Source organism: Dama dama, chromosome 20, assembly GCF_033118175.1.
Source record: "Dama dama isolate Ldn47 chromosome 20, ASM3311817v1, whole genome shotgun sequence".
Classification (NCBI taxonomy): Eukaryota; Metazoa; Chordata; class Mammalia; order Artiodactyla; family Cervidae; genus Dama; species Dama dama.
Window position 1 is genome coordinate 61,633,192 of NC_083700.1, and position 15,504 is coordinate 61,648,695.

Here is a 15,504-nt window from a genome sequence, read left to right on the forward strand (position 1 = left end):
CAAACATCCTGACTGCTTTTTTCTACACATACCAATTTCTTAATACTGTTACATCTAAGTCCAGGCTCCTAAGTCTGCCTGAAGGAGTACGAAAGTTTCATACTACCATAGCTTTTATTTTATTAAAATATTTTTTTTGCCTGCAACCTGATTTCTTCTGGGCCTGACCTAATTCCTTTGATGCCTGGGGCTTGGAGGCCTGTGCTAATCTGCATCATGGATGTGTGGAGGAAAAGTGAGACAAATGAAAAGAAAAGTAAAGGCAGAAAAAATGACACCTGAGTGAGAGTGCTCTTCAAAATCAAATAAGCATTGTGAAAGCAGGCCATTTTCTACCCCATCCTTTAAAGAGAAACCTACATTCATTCAATGCTTGGTCTCAATACAAATCTCCCTTCCTATCTTTTACTTTTTTTTTAAAACTGGCTAGTAAAACATTCTATGATGAGAACAAAAAAAGGCAATAACATAATGCTAATTGTTAGCATCATTTAATTCCAATGTAAGAAAAATATCTTTGCAAAATAAGTCATGTTCTAGAAGTTTTAATGAAATGATACATTTTTGCTGACTTTGATATAGAGCTCCTTTAATACCCTAAGCTTTGGGACGTGCTGATGTCCAGAGCTTTTTAGACCTGGCTACTAACTTACTGTTCCTCTGAGTCTGTTTCCAATTTTTTTTTCCCCTTTGGGAAGCAGGTTCTTCTTACTGTTCAAATATGCATTCAACATCTTGTAGTCATTAATATCCCAAAGGCAAGGGGTATTGGGGCAGATTTTCAGAGTGTCTCTGTTCACTTGATTTCAGATAACTACTACAAATCCTGGAGAAGTGGAGAAGTAAAATGTATCCTTCCTTGGTAACAAATCACAGGTTTTCTTCTCTGTGATGTTAAGAAGCTGTGATTTTTGTTTGTGTGGATTTACCGGAAAAGGGGTGTGCATGTCCATTTGTGATTTGATGAATGACGATTCACAAAGCCATCAGTACACCTGCTCCCTTGAGAAGAGATATACTTTATCTAAAGCAAGAAAATGATCTGTAACAGTAATTGTTTTCAACACAGTAGCATGCTTTGGTTCAGGGATATTTTCACTTCACAGATGTTTAAAGTCACTCTGTGCTCCTCCTTCAAACGTGTTATTCATTTGGCATCCAAATTCATGTTTCATAGCCTCGCAGCTACCTAATGTGCCATAAAAAGAAAAATCCTCTGAATTTCAGAGCTATATTCTGGGTCTGTCTGAGCTGCCTAACCTATGCAGCCTCTGTGTTTCAGGATATATTTTCAGATTCAAAATATTTATTTTGGTCAATTTGTTAAAACCACTTACTCATCAGATATCTAGAGCTGCTAATCAATATAAATCTATGTTCTTTTGTGTTTCTCTTCAGGGTGGTGGGTGTCTTCTTTATCCTCTCCTTTTATTTGCACTTGTATTTGAGTTGTAGATATACCAGTGAGCAGGAGAATGACCCTACTCTGGTGCTTAGGAGGAAAGAAAAAGAACAGAGGTTTAGAATTCAGGTAATTCAAAAATGGAAAACTAACACAGGCATGGTCCACAATGAATGGAATCCTAGAGAGTATTAAAGTCATTAGGAATGATCACCTGTGTGTGCACGCACATGCACACACTACTGGTATATTTAAACACAAGTCCATAGAAGCGGCATTTTTCACACTGATGAACATTTTTTGCAATTTAGTCTGAACTTTGTTCCTAGCAGAGGTGAGAATGCCATTTCAAAACAGCATGAGTCTCCACATCATTTCCTACTTGATTCAAAGAAATACAAAGTCATATAATGGCACAAGATGCTGCTACTTTATTTCACTGGCCCCTTCCACATAGACTAATGAACAACTAAGAACAGAAAATCCAGCTATGATTTAGGGCCTCAAACTATGCATTATAGTTTTCCTTTAGCAGGGCTATCTAAAACAATCTCATATTTAGGGGTTTATATTGCTCAATTTTGAAATATATTATAGTTTGAGGATTGGGCAGGTAGGAGATGAATTTGCATTTGTGAAATTGCACACCCTTGGGGGCAGTTGTATTTTATTCACAGGTGAACAGGAATTTTTTAGCAGCAAATCTATGGAGCTGACATTTTTATGCTTTCTATTTTTTTCTGAAGCATGAGTTGAAGCCATGAATGGCAGATTCCCAATTTTAAGTTGCTTATTGGACACATATTTTGGTTTAATGTAATAATTTATGTGGCTCATAAACCAACATTAGGTGTAAACTTTACATACATATTTATATATGTATATATATATATATATATGCTTATATGTATATGCTTTTCTCAGAAATTTTTATTTTATAAATTACAAAATTTTTATTATTGAGTATGGGAATAATTTCTTTCTACTTTAATTAATACATATGATCCATTTCATAAAGGGTGCTACTACCTGTTATATTGAAATAAGAAACCATTAAAAATGAGCCTTGTCATCATACATCTAGGAGAGATTGTCTAAATTTTGTTATATTTTTGCAAAGATAAATAATTATGATGAGTATTGATCACACTGGCTTTTTATAAGCTTTACTCTGTCAAAATTCAGTTGCAAACAATTTTATTTTTATAAAATTTTGATGAGCAATAAATGGTGCTGAATTCCTCAAGCAAGCTACACTGAATGCTTATGATAATGATCACAGCAATTACAAACACAATAGATGTATATTGCCCCAAATCAGATATGAAGTCCTGATAAAAGGGAGACTGAGCCTCTTCCTGTTTCCTGTGTGTGTCTTGTGTAGCAGCCTCATTATTTGTAACTAATAGGTAAAAATGTTAAGAGATGATTTTGTATCGTACTATATAGAGAAACAGAAACCAAATCGGTTGCGCTTCCACTGCTATGCTAGCCCTTTTCTCAGATGATCTTGGCAGCTTTGCCTCTTTGTAATTTTGCTAACATATCATAGATATAAAAATTGTGCACCCCCAACCCTCTGGCTCCGCTCCTTCCCTTCCCTTCTCTTCTCCTTCCTGCTGTTTCATTACATTTTCTTATGTGCATACCATCAAGTCCTCTTGGACACATAATAAGATTTGTGCCAGACTATGTTTCTTGGCTTTAATGGTTAGTTAGCTTTCCAGAATACACATGCTGCTTTATACATACTTTTATTACTGACATCATGAGAATGCATCTCTCCTATGTTTACAATTGGGTGTTCACCCTTAAATAAAAGCAATGAGATCAGGTTGTTTAAGAGAATCTTTGAAAAGCAGAATAAAAACAGCTGTTATCTGCTTGAGCCATTTCATTTTCTTTCATGATCTGAATGATAATGATGTGTAGCAGTGGGCAGTCTCCAGTTCTCATTATACACCATACATCAGAGCCTCTTTCAGGTTGGAATTGGGTCTCTGAGTTCCAATAGGATCGTTTCAACCTCACTTCTAACAGGTGTTGGTGTTTGCAGGAGGGGTGAGGGGAGGATAAAACACCTTTGCTTGTTCCCCACTGACCTTCGGATTCAGGAGGCTGGTTTTCATTGGCAACGTGGGTTTGAAAGTCAAACCAGGTCTTTTCTGAATCTCTCTCACTAGGAACGAATTACAAATATTTCCACATGTCAAACAAATGAACAATAGGGTGGTCCTTATTAATCAAAGCTCTCTTAAACCAAGTACAGATGGTAGCAATGAACTTCCCTTCCATGAAGATTTCTTGAAACGAGAGGAAAACACATCTCACAGACGTGCACATTTCTTTAAGTGACGCCAGGCGAGGTTTAAGGAGTTTACATGAAATGCAACCAAAAACAAACACAGCAAAACGGTAATAAATATATAAAAAATTAAAAATCCCAGTGTTTGGATCTCAACAATTCAATGCAGAAGGTTGATTGAGCATATTTTCATTTACATGGCCCTCATCACAAGCCGTTTCTGAAGATTCCACAACATTTGCCTAGAGACTGACAAGCTTAAGTTGGTTTTAACCTCGAGAGCCCCCTTTCCATATCACAGGTGTTGCTGACTGGGGAGCAGAGTCCTGCATTCCCCAAAGTCAGTGATTTTCAGGCTCTGGTGGCATCTACCATAGAGAGCGTAACTCCTCTCAGACAACAACGTCGTTTGTTATTTTTAATTAATGGAAAAACATCGGTAGAAATGGTTGAAATTGCATTGTATTCCAAAGTTGAGAGTGAGGAGAGTCAGAGAAGCAATTCTATTTTAAGGTCAGCCCAAGAGGCTAGACCTTGGGCTGTGTTTCTCTGACCCCAGCTGTATTACCTAAGCCTCTAGGGTAACAAAAACCTGGGTTGGAGAATCTCCTGGGAAAAAAGACTTCTTGGGACTTTCTGTATGACCAGGTGTTACTATTTAGCAAGAGTATATTTCAGATGTTTTAGCAAATTTGGTTCCACTTCACTCAAGATTGGTGTTATTATGGTCCCGTGTAGTCCTTCAAGGTGAGGGATCAAAAGACACTGAGGAGTCACTCAAGTCCCACCTTATCTCAAAACAGTGTTAAACATAAATTGTATTTGAAAGGTGAAAATTCTGTTGTGAAACCCTTAACACAGAGGGTCTGTGATTTACACTGATAAAAATAAATTCTATAATGTAAAAACTACCAGAGGCCATTTCTCTCTAGCCTAAATCTTTTATACTGCAGTTGAGAGTCTATTTCCTCTTGGTCTGTGCTTCATAGAAGGGAGCAATATTCAAAATTGTTTAATGTGTGGGTAAATTTTTTAAACTCTCCTCTCAAACTGTCTCAAGATAATTATAGTAAATATGGAAAGTTTTTCTACTAAGAGATTAAATATGTGTCTGAAACCTCAGAATAATTATAATCTTTTTCAAAAGGACAAAACTTTTATAACATTTCAGGAGGAGATAACATTTTATTGGATTTTAGAAGGAAATGAAATAAAAGTGTTATATATAAAAACAATTCCCTTACTGCCATAATCATGACTCCACTATGACTTTTTTGTGGGGAGGGGAAGAAATTACCCAATTGATTTAGTTAACCTATTGGGAAGTTGTAAAAAGTCTTATGAAAAAACCTCTAGTATTACTTTGAGAATGTGGGATATTTTGTTAAAAGTATATATATTTTACTTTACTTCAATGTCTTGTACTACAGTTCAGTATCTCAAAGAGTATCCTGAATGTGTGGAAGTATATTTGAATCCAGGTCTTGTCTTATCCAAAATAGATAATCAAATTCTAAGTTGACACAGAATCATGGGGAAATGCCAAAAGAAGATTTCAGTCTTCCAACTTTCTTGTGGTGTTAAGTGACGGTATTTCAGTGAAATTTAGTTTTGAGCATTCATGCTCATTACAGACAGGCATTCTTCAGAAAATACTTGCATATGCTTTTAGGCTTGTTACTGAACCATCATAAAATTCAGTGCTATTTGTGCACTCTGTGGTATAAACTAACGTAGTAATTTCTATGTCGAGAAGACAATGAACAATTTAGAACAAGTAGTGAAGTCTCAACACTATTGAAGAACGTCTGAAATTGTCATAGACTATAACAATGGACTTTAGAATCTTTTTAAAGCTGTGTTTATCTTCAATTCAGTCATTGTACAAGACTGAATTTTATAGTAATCTTAGTCTGTCTACTAGTCTATTATAATAAAATTAAAACAAGATGTCACAAATCTGTCCATTAGAGGGAATTAATGAGAGTGCCATGAGTGAGAAGAGAGAGTAAAGACAGATGATATTTTAATGGAAGAGTCAGAGGAGGAAATAAAGGTAAAGGAAGAAGAATTCGAATTCTCCACCTAGATAATAGTAGGACCAAAAGTTGCTACAATTTGTCTAAAATCATACATCTAATAGGTGGTAGGAAAAGGCTTGGTATTCTATATGCCTGATTCACAAGCCTCATTGTGCTCAAGTGAGTGAGAAGGATGAGTCCAAGGTCTATCTATCAACTGTTAATTACCGAATAAGACATTTTAATCTGATCTTCTGATAAAAATCAAAGACCTTAGACTTTCTCTATTTACAATCTCTTTCATTTTAGGAAGGAGTGGTAGATAAGTTACCAAAATACAAAATCAAAATTGCAAACATGTACACAAACGTTTTTTTTTTTCTGGAAGTTCACTTTTCCTTTTCAAGAGTACCAATTATTGAACTATTTGATGGTAACACTATATTTGATATGGGAACTAGAGGTATTATCATTAAAGGTCATGCAAATTCCACCAGATTTTTTATTTTCATTTTCTATCATTATTATTCTGGAATTAATTGCTTGTTACCAAGAGCATCTTCCCAGATTCCCCTGAGTAGATGAAACTGTTATTTGGATCTTCCCTCAACGAGCGAAACTTTGTATCTTATACATGTCATAATTTTATTACACATTTAAAAAATAATTGTTTGAAATATGAGTGTCTTCTCCACTCCACTGAAAACTCTATGGATGTAATAATTATTTCTGTTTTGTTCAAGCTTTCATCTTTGGTACCTAGAAATGTATGCAGGATAGAGTGGGATAATCACTCAATAAATGATTTTCAATGGATAAATGAAAGTCACAGGCTTTTGACAAGAGCTCTTTGGGGGTAGTGGTGGTGATTAAATCAAATAAAGACCATAGCATACTGGTGACATGGTGCAAGCTGTGTGACTAGTAATGCTCTATGTGTCATGTGAAACAACATGTGTCATGGTTGTTTCAAGTAGTAAGTATGAAAAGATAATACTAAGGAATCTGAAGAAAACGGGGAAAACAAGATCGACTTGAAAAAAAACCCGAGTTATTTTGTTTCAAAGGGAGATAGGGAGTTTAACAGGAAAGTTTTTACTTTTTACAGTAGCTTTTGCAGTTTTGAGTGGAGTCTCTGTTTGTAGTCTTATTAAAACAAGTTGGCTGTGGTTAGAACATGTAGGTTAGAACAATGTGTACCAGAGGGTTGATGGCAGCAGTAATATCACCTTTATATGGTGGATTCTCTTGTTGTGTATCAATGAATCATCACCCAGTGACCCTTGAGTGCAGGAACTCGTATGTGATTAATCAAGGAAGCACTTTTTTTTGTTGAACTCTGGAGAAAAGTTTCTGTACCCAGCAGGTGAAATAACATACTAGAGAGCCTGGCAGGCAGAGTGGCATATTCCTTTCTGACCTCAATTTCCCAAAGACACTGTGTAGTCTGTTTGTGGATGACACATTCAATGGGAAAAGCACCAGACTAAGAAAAACACTGAGGATCCTATCATAACTCTATTGATAGGGAGATAGTCATCTTCTCATTTAGTTTAAAAAAAGAGGCTAGATTTCAATGGCATTTGAATAAGAAGAAAGATAAACCTATCTAATTACCTGTTTTGAAAGAAACCAGGTCATGAGTCCTTTGTTGCCAATTGTATCTGTTTAGCTTACAACTATTGGAATTGCAAAAAAAAAAAAAACAAACCCAAAAGAAAGAATGAAAGAAATCTGCTCTTAATCCTTTAGAGAGAAAATCTAGTTATTTTTTTTCTATGGTTGATGAATGATTATTTTAGAGGTGGGTATTTATAGAAATTTAAGCATAAAATATATTTGAGTTTATTTTATTTTAAATTTAAAAGTTAAAAATAGGACAAAATTATGTGGGTTTTATTGCCCTAACACACAATCCACGAATGCACAGTGAATTTGAGCCAGTAGCTGAAAATGATGCTTTTTAATTACTTCATTGGACAACTAAGATATCTCCTGAAGTTGGTTAAAATAATTCTCAAAAATCAATTACTCTTATCTAATAAAGACTTTCAAAATGAGCAGGATATAGTATATATATATATATAAAGTATAAAGTACAGATATATATATATATATATATATATATGAATAGTATAATTATTAGTTGGTCAATTGATTTATATCTATTATAATGGGTAGAATTTTTATTTGTTATTCTTATGCATCCAGTTGGCACAGCTCTCTTTAAATTTAAACTTTGGTTAGGTGAATTTATAAGGATTTTAATGCTGGAGGTAGGTAACAGCATCTTCCTATCTCTTGAATCATACAAGCCTCTCATTGGTGTTTCTTCCTTCTGATAAATTAAAACAGACCATAACTCTTAAGTAGTTAAAAAAGTAAAAGCAACTTGTTTAATCCTCTTTTCTTCCCAAAACTTAAGCTGGCATGGATTTCATGTAGAGAACCACAAGAATAGAGACTGGTTAGCTATCAAGGGGCTCACCTATGAAATAGTTGATGCTTATTTTATGAATGTTCTGAAACTTCAAGAGAATGACTTCCATAAAATTCTCCACAAGTACAATGACTTTTCTGGGTCATGAAGTTATGTGTTTTATCTGAACTTTCTTCATATCAGGTTTTAATCACATCTCCTCCCCCACCCCAAAATGATAGAGATAACAAAATATTTAAATATTGCTTGCTGATAATTTCTGATTTATTAAAAATATAACTGTTAATAGAATTTGTACCAATTTTTCTCCTCTGTGAGAGTATAGTACATATATATGTGTGTGTATATATATATATATATATATATATATATATATATAATTTTCTGCCTCTCTTCTTCCTTTGTAATGTTAGATTTCCACTGAAAAGAAAAGGACTAACAGCTGGAACTTATAACTATATGGAAACATCAACATTGCTGAAATTTACACTCCTGTGTGCAAATGTTATCAGACAATCAAAAAAATGTGTACAAACAATAAAAGAGGAAAGCAATTTCACCAAAGAAGCATGATTCAGTTGGATGGGGCACAAAAAGTTATACATGTACATTTTCAGAATAACAACATGGATCGATACAATGAGATAGATTTTATTATAGCAAGATTTTTCAAAAAGTTTCTAACTCAGGGATAGGCATGATCTATACTAGATGGCTGACTTTATAAAACATAAGTGGTTTTGCTCCCACCACATTATATAAGCAAGAGAGGCTGAACTAATAAAATGAAACTGTGCCAGTTGGCGCTCCTTCCCACTGGATTTTAAGACTGTAGTCTAACACGTATCTCCCTAATACTTTTGGGCATGGTCTGTTAATAATATGCTTCCAGCAGAGAGGTTGGGCCAAGTCTTCCACTGCTAATTTATATCCTGCTTATCTAAGAAAGATTGGTTAATCCAAGTATGGCATTTTGGGATGTAGGATTAGACTAATACTCCTCTAATGTAGATAACTTTTTTTTGCTTCCTTGGGGCTTTATCTGTCAAGCTAGCTTCTTTGTTAGCATTAGCTTGCTCCTCCAGCATAATTTAGTAGAAATTGGTAAAAATAGATGAGACTTTAGTATCCATAAAGACCCTAAAGCTGCAAAATTATAAGGGAAGGTAGGTGTAAAACTTAAATATCTCAAATACATTCAAAACCCTCTCCCTAAAAATAAACTTTATTTTTATTCATTGCAATACAGGCAGGAAGTTTCTTCTTAAGTCAAGGGAATTTTTTTTTTTTTTTTTGGTCTGGGGGTGGATTGTTTTGAAGGACAAGAAATATGTATTTGGTGATTTGACACATGGCTTAGAAATATTCAGATTTGAAAACAATCTCTAATTTGTAGAAGTGTTGCATAATTGTTGAATGTATGCATAAAAGAATCAAACAGACCTGAATTTAAGGGTTGGCTCTGTATTTGCAGGATATACAACTTTGTGAGTTACTTTCTCCCCTGCATCATACTTCTGATGAATAAATTGGAGATAATGAGTGCTATGGAAATTAAATAAGATGATTTATGTAAAGTGATTAGTATAGTAAATAAAGCACTTACTACAGTGGTAAGAATTCAATAAATGATAGGTACTATAGTTTATATTATCATTATTATTTTAGATGCATCCCTAAGCTTAACTGACAACAGTAAAATACTTGTTTCTGGATAGTCTCTATTTCTCCTTTCCAGAAAAAATATCCAAACAGGCATCTTCTGGTCAGAGAGAAGTCACTAAATAGCTTTCAATGTGGACAGAGTGAAGTATGTGGTGAAATTGTCAAGCGTTAGTCTGACTGTTTCATAGACAGACTTCTGCAAGGATCAACACTGCTATATTCAAAGAGCACATAAAGATAAATAAAGTTGCAGAGGACTTGATAGAGAGGAAAGAATAGAAAGATAAATCCTTCCTTTATTTTAGAGGAAAAGATACGTGAGCCACAGATAGGAAATTATTACAAAGTACATGAAAACTGAAGCTTGTTTGCCAAATTCTCTCATTTTTTTTTCTTTCTGCAGAAAACATTGAACAGTTGCTGAAAATGCCTGAAGAATGACTGCATACTTGCAGTCATCGCACTGGTAGAGAGAGCAGCGTCTCTGGTTCATCATTTTCAGTGTTTACATTAAAACAGCAAAATCACAGGGCAGCTCTTCTATAATAGCACTTGCTATATTGTCTGCAATTTATGTTAGCATGATTCTCTCTCCCACAAGTGCTACAAACACAGGACCAGATCTTATTCATGTATCACCAATTCTGAACACAGAATCAGTGCTCAGACAACGAGTTTGCTGCATCAATGAATCAATTTCGGTGAGTCTCAGATAAGGGCATTCATTTATCTCATTTGTTAACAAACTCGATTGCCTGTTATACTTCAAAACAGGATATGCTAACTAAAGCTTAAAACAAATTTCTAATTCAGTGGTTACCAAATGATTTTAGCATGAGGATCTTCTTTAAGTGTCAAAATTTTTCATGAGTATTTGTACTTGAATTTTCTCTTGATTGAGAAAATATATGACACAGCAGCTGCCAAAGCAGTTCGCACATCTAGTCAACATTGGTAGTGCAATGGCCGTTTGTGATAGCCTCTTTGTTGTAGCAAAACAGCTGAAGGCAGGTTCTGAAAACATCAATGTCCACCCATAGTGGAATGGTTAAATAAATTATGCTAGATTCACATAATGAGATACTTCACAGTACTAAAAAAGAAGCTGGTAGATCAATATATACTGATATAGAAAAATATCTAAGATATAAGAGAGAACATCAAATTGCTCCATGGAACACACAGTATAACTCCACTTATGTACAGAAAGCTACACAAATCTGCTGCAAAGAATATGCAAAATTTCATACAAATATATAATACCTTGAAATGAATGTGATAGGAAGGCGACATTTATTTTTCACATTAATACCTATCGTACTAATAGTACTATTGTATGTTTAAATTTTCCCTGGATGAACATGAATTATCTGTATTTTACAAATCAAAATAGCATGAATATGCATGGATTACATGTCTTTTTCTCTGTTTTATATATATATAGTACATACATACACACATGTGCATGATTGCATGTGTGTGTATGATATTCCCCCTTTGCTTGAGACCTATGCTCTGCCAATGGCTAATGTTTGGTACGTGCCTCCATGTGAAAATCCTTTGCAATAATTCTGCCGCTCCCCCATCATTCTTTCATCACCATAATGAAAACCAGTCATACACAGATTCAAAAACCTTTTACCTGTTTTTTTGACAAACAAACGAACCAGCCGGTTTTCAAATGCTTGCTAGCTGCACTATTGTTTATGATCAGGAAACATTACAGGAATCCCATTATTAGAATGGATGAAAGCAGAAATCTGACGGGTTTCAGAATGAAGTTTCAGAACTCCTCTCCTCTCTTGTTCTGTGACAGCCTGAAGTGTGAGTGGGTCGAGGGGAAGGGTGAAAGGAAAAAGCCACAGAACACTTAACGTTCCAGGGAGCCCAGCGTCTTTGCCTCAATCTGTGCTAGTGGGTCTTTTGGTTGATTCAAGGTCAAACAAGCTACCGAGTTGAGATTAAAATTCAGTTTCACCGACATGAAATCTCATGTGAACAGTTTCTTTTTAACCTTATATGAGTTCCATGTTGCAGAAAGTTCAGGAACTACTCTTTGCCCACCTTCACACTCACTCCCCCTGACCACTTCCATCCAGTGCCAAAGAGTACCTTGTATTTACAGATAACCAAAAACTAACTAAATTAATTAATGATTGAATCGAATTGGTTAGATGACTTCCCCAAACAACTCAGCAGGTAAATGACTGGAGGGATCAATTCATGTAACCCCATTCCCAATTCAGACCTCTTACTATTGTATGCTAATCCTACATTGCTTAAGCCATTTGTCACAAGGTATTTAATTTAACTTTAATTTATATGTAATTTTAAATTCCTTTGTTGGTTACTGTTGATTTTCTAATTTCTTTCAAATTTAAGAAAAATAGTAAGCTATAATACAAAGCGCCCATTGCCTGGATCCCTGCACTAATATCTATCTCAGCTCCCTGTCTATTTACTTCATAGTTTTAAATCACAACTCAGAATCACTTTGTCTTTTTACTTCTTTTGAATATAATTGTCTGACTAGAAGGCAATTTCTGTTAGGAAAAAGACCTTGTCCCTGTTATTTATTGGAGAAGAAAATGGTAACCCACTCCAGTATTCTTGCCTAGTGAATCCCGTGGACAGAGGAGACTGGTGGGCTGCTGTCCATAGGGTCGCACAGAATCAGACACAACTGAAGTGACTTAGCATGCATGCATGCGTTGGAGAAGGAAATGGCAACCCGCTCCAGTATTCTTCCCTGGAGAATCCCAGGGACAGAAGAGCCTGGTAGGCTGCCGTCTATGGGGTCGCACAGAGTCGGACACGACTGAAGCGATTTAGCAGCAGCAGCAGCTGTTATTTATAGGGTCTCTACGTTCAGTAATAGCTACATTATTGAATGCTGAATAGTTCAATAAAGGTCACATTATTCAGAGAAATCTCACTGAAAACAACAACAAAAATTCACATTAAAAGGATTTTCTTAAAAGCATCTAAGAGGTGATAAGATGGTAAGATCTATAGGATAAAATTGAAGAAAAGTGACATTTTATAAAAGCATGGAGCACTTAACTTACTTTTGACTCATGGGTATTTTGTGTTTTGTCACATTAGACCTATAGTTTTGACAGACTCTTCAAGGGTCTTCAAGTAAGGGATTGTAAAAGGACATGTGTTCATGCGTGCTAAGTCACTTCAGTCATGTCCCAGTCATTGCGACCCTATGGACCTTAGCCCACCAGGCTCCTCTGTTCATAGGATTCTCCAGGCAAGAATACTGGAGTGGGTTGCTGTTCCCTCCTCCAGGGGATCTTCCCAACACAGGGATTGAATCCATGTCTCTTATGTCTACCTGCATTGACAGCTGAGTTCTTTACCACTAATACCACCTGGGAAGCCCTGTAAAGTAACAGTCTACTTACGTTAAGCTGGGTTCCCAAAAGGCCCCAGATCTCAAAGGACAAGTGAATTAAGAGTAACCATGATTTTATCCTTTCATCCTCTGCTTCTTGAGGTCTGCAGTGAGGGCTGATGTGGCAGATCACAGAACAGATGAGAAAAGGAAGGAGGAAAACAACCTATTTTAGAAAAGTTATTGCTGATTCTTTTAGGAATTTGCAGCCTCTACTATACACTGCTTTGGCGATCCTGGGTTCTTCAATCAATGAACTTGAATTGTAATGGTTCTAGACAGTGCCACTAGGTGTTCGGCAGAAATCACCACGTATTCATCTAGAGGAAGGCATTTCCATTATAGACCGCAAGGAATCTCCATGATTAAGTATATGAGGAAACTATGAGTGAATACCAGGAGAAACGTCAGTCAGAAGGGAAAAATCTACAGACCTCAGATATTGGAATTTTCTGTCAGAGATACTGAAACTACTACTGCCACTATTAGGGAATTAAAAGGCAAGTTTGAAAATAGTTGCAAGGAATAAGAGCTATAAAAAATGACATAGACGAGTTGAAAAAACTGTTAGTTTAAATTCTTTATCAGAAAACTTCAAAAATTGAGATTAAAATACAACAGGTAGATTTAAAAGAACATAAAACACCAATGACACAGATCAGAAAAGTGATTTAGAACAAACCATAGAGAAATAAAATGAAGGAAAATATAGAGGAAAAGGTAAAGATATATAGCATAGAATGAAGGATTTTAGGATATATTAGATTCCCAGAGGGGAGTTAAGAGAAGATGAGACAGACATTATTTGGTGAATAAAAGAGCTGAGATGTTTCCAGTTCAAGAAAGACACTAATCCAAATGCTTGAAACATCCCCTATTCTCAAGCAGGATAAATAGAAAAAAAGGCATACCACCTACATCATCATGAAACTTTAGACTGCAAAAAGCAAAGTGCCTGAAATACAGCAGTTGGTTAACAAGTAACGTTGGATAAATGAACTAATTTGTACTTAACACTGAAGGCTTTGAGATTAGATTGCTGTGTTCAGCCATATAACAGGCTAGTTAACTTCATTTCTCCAAGCTCTGGTTCCTCTTCTGTAAAAGTGGGTAACAATAGTATTTACTTCATGATTGTAGAAAGGATTAGTAAATACTTAAAGCATATGAAGCAGTGCCTCACATGGAAAATACATATTAAATGTAATCTTCCTTTGTTGTTATAATACAAAAATAAAGTAACTATTTGCATGATTTAGCATTATAAATGAAAATGTTCTTAATTTGTTTTCTTTATTTTCTGAGTTCCTCATTACAATAGATACACTTAGCTAGTATAGTTTGCCTGTCTGTAATTATGAATTATTTTGGAAAAAATGTTGGTGACTAAAATAGTCTACAACATTTGGCACAGACTCAAAAATCAATAATGATAACAATTAATATTGGTGTATTGCTTTACAAGTTCAAAGTGCTTTAGTATACACCATTTCATGCCTGACTTTCAAAACTATAGCTTCTGAAGAATGAGTAATTTCCTGTGGAACAGTAAATCACAAGCAAAACTAGCTGAAGTTAATTCTGAAAATAAAGATCAACTTCTATTAAAATCAGAACTATATTAAAATCAATTCCTAAAAGCCATGACTGTCTAATACTGTGATGCATTGCCTAACCACTCCTTGGGGTAATGACAGAACATTGGTCTTGTGGTCCTCTTGCAATATAGATTGGATATTGATGGACAGCAGAGTAGAAAAGACAATATCAAGGACCATAGAGATGACAGGAGATTTAACAGAATGCAACTGAAATGAGTGCTTCTACTCACAAGAACGGTAGCAGCAGTCACGTTTCCATAATGACCATTGATTCAATAGACATTTATTTAGTACCAACTGTTTGCATCAAGTTGGTCAAGGATTTTTTTAAACCTAGTATATACACAGTAGGTGGCACATACATGAAGAATCCGCCTGCCAATGTAGAGGACAGAGGAGCCAGGCGGACTACTGTCCATGGGTTTACAAAGAATTGGGCAGAACTGAGCAATTGAGCACACACTAACATGCTGTACATCATTTATTTTAATGTGCTTCTATTAGTTCAGTATAAATTCTGTTGTAAAGCATGATGACCAGAACACAAAGGGTACTAGTGCCAAGACAATGGAAACTTCTAAGTTATTGCAGAGAAAATCATGCCTGATAACAGTACATTTGTTTGGCTTCACTGGGGACTTGTTATTAGATGGCTACCAAATAGGAG

The 15,504-nt window shown here is 35.3% G+C and overlaps 1 long non-coding RNA gene across 1 annotated transcript in view; it reads right to left on the reverse strand.

Moving 5' to 3' along the window:
* Positions 1 to 573: 573 nt before the first annotated feature.
* Positions 574 to 15,504, reverse strand: part of LOC133041148 (uncharacterized) — a 98,661-nt gene continuing 83,730 nt past the window's right edge. Inside the window, exons 3-4 of the long non-coding RNA XR_009689173.1 lie at positions 3,505 to 3,581; positions 574 to 1,492 (exon numbers count right to left, since the gene is read on the reverse strand). This is a non-coding gene — a long non-coding RNA (uncharacterized LOC133041148). The remainder of the gene's footprint in view (positions 1,493 to 3,504; positions 3,582 to 15,504) is intronic.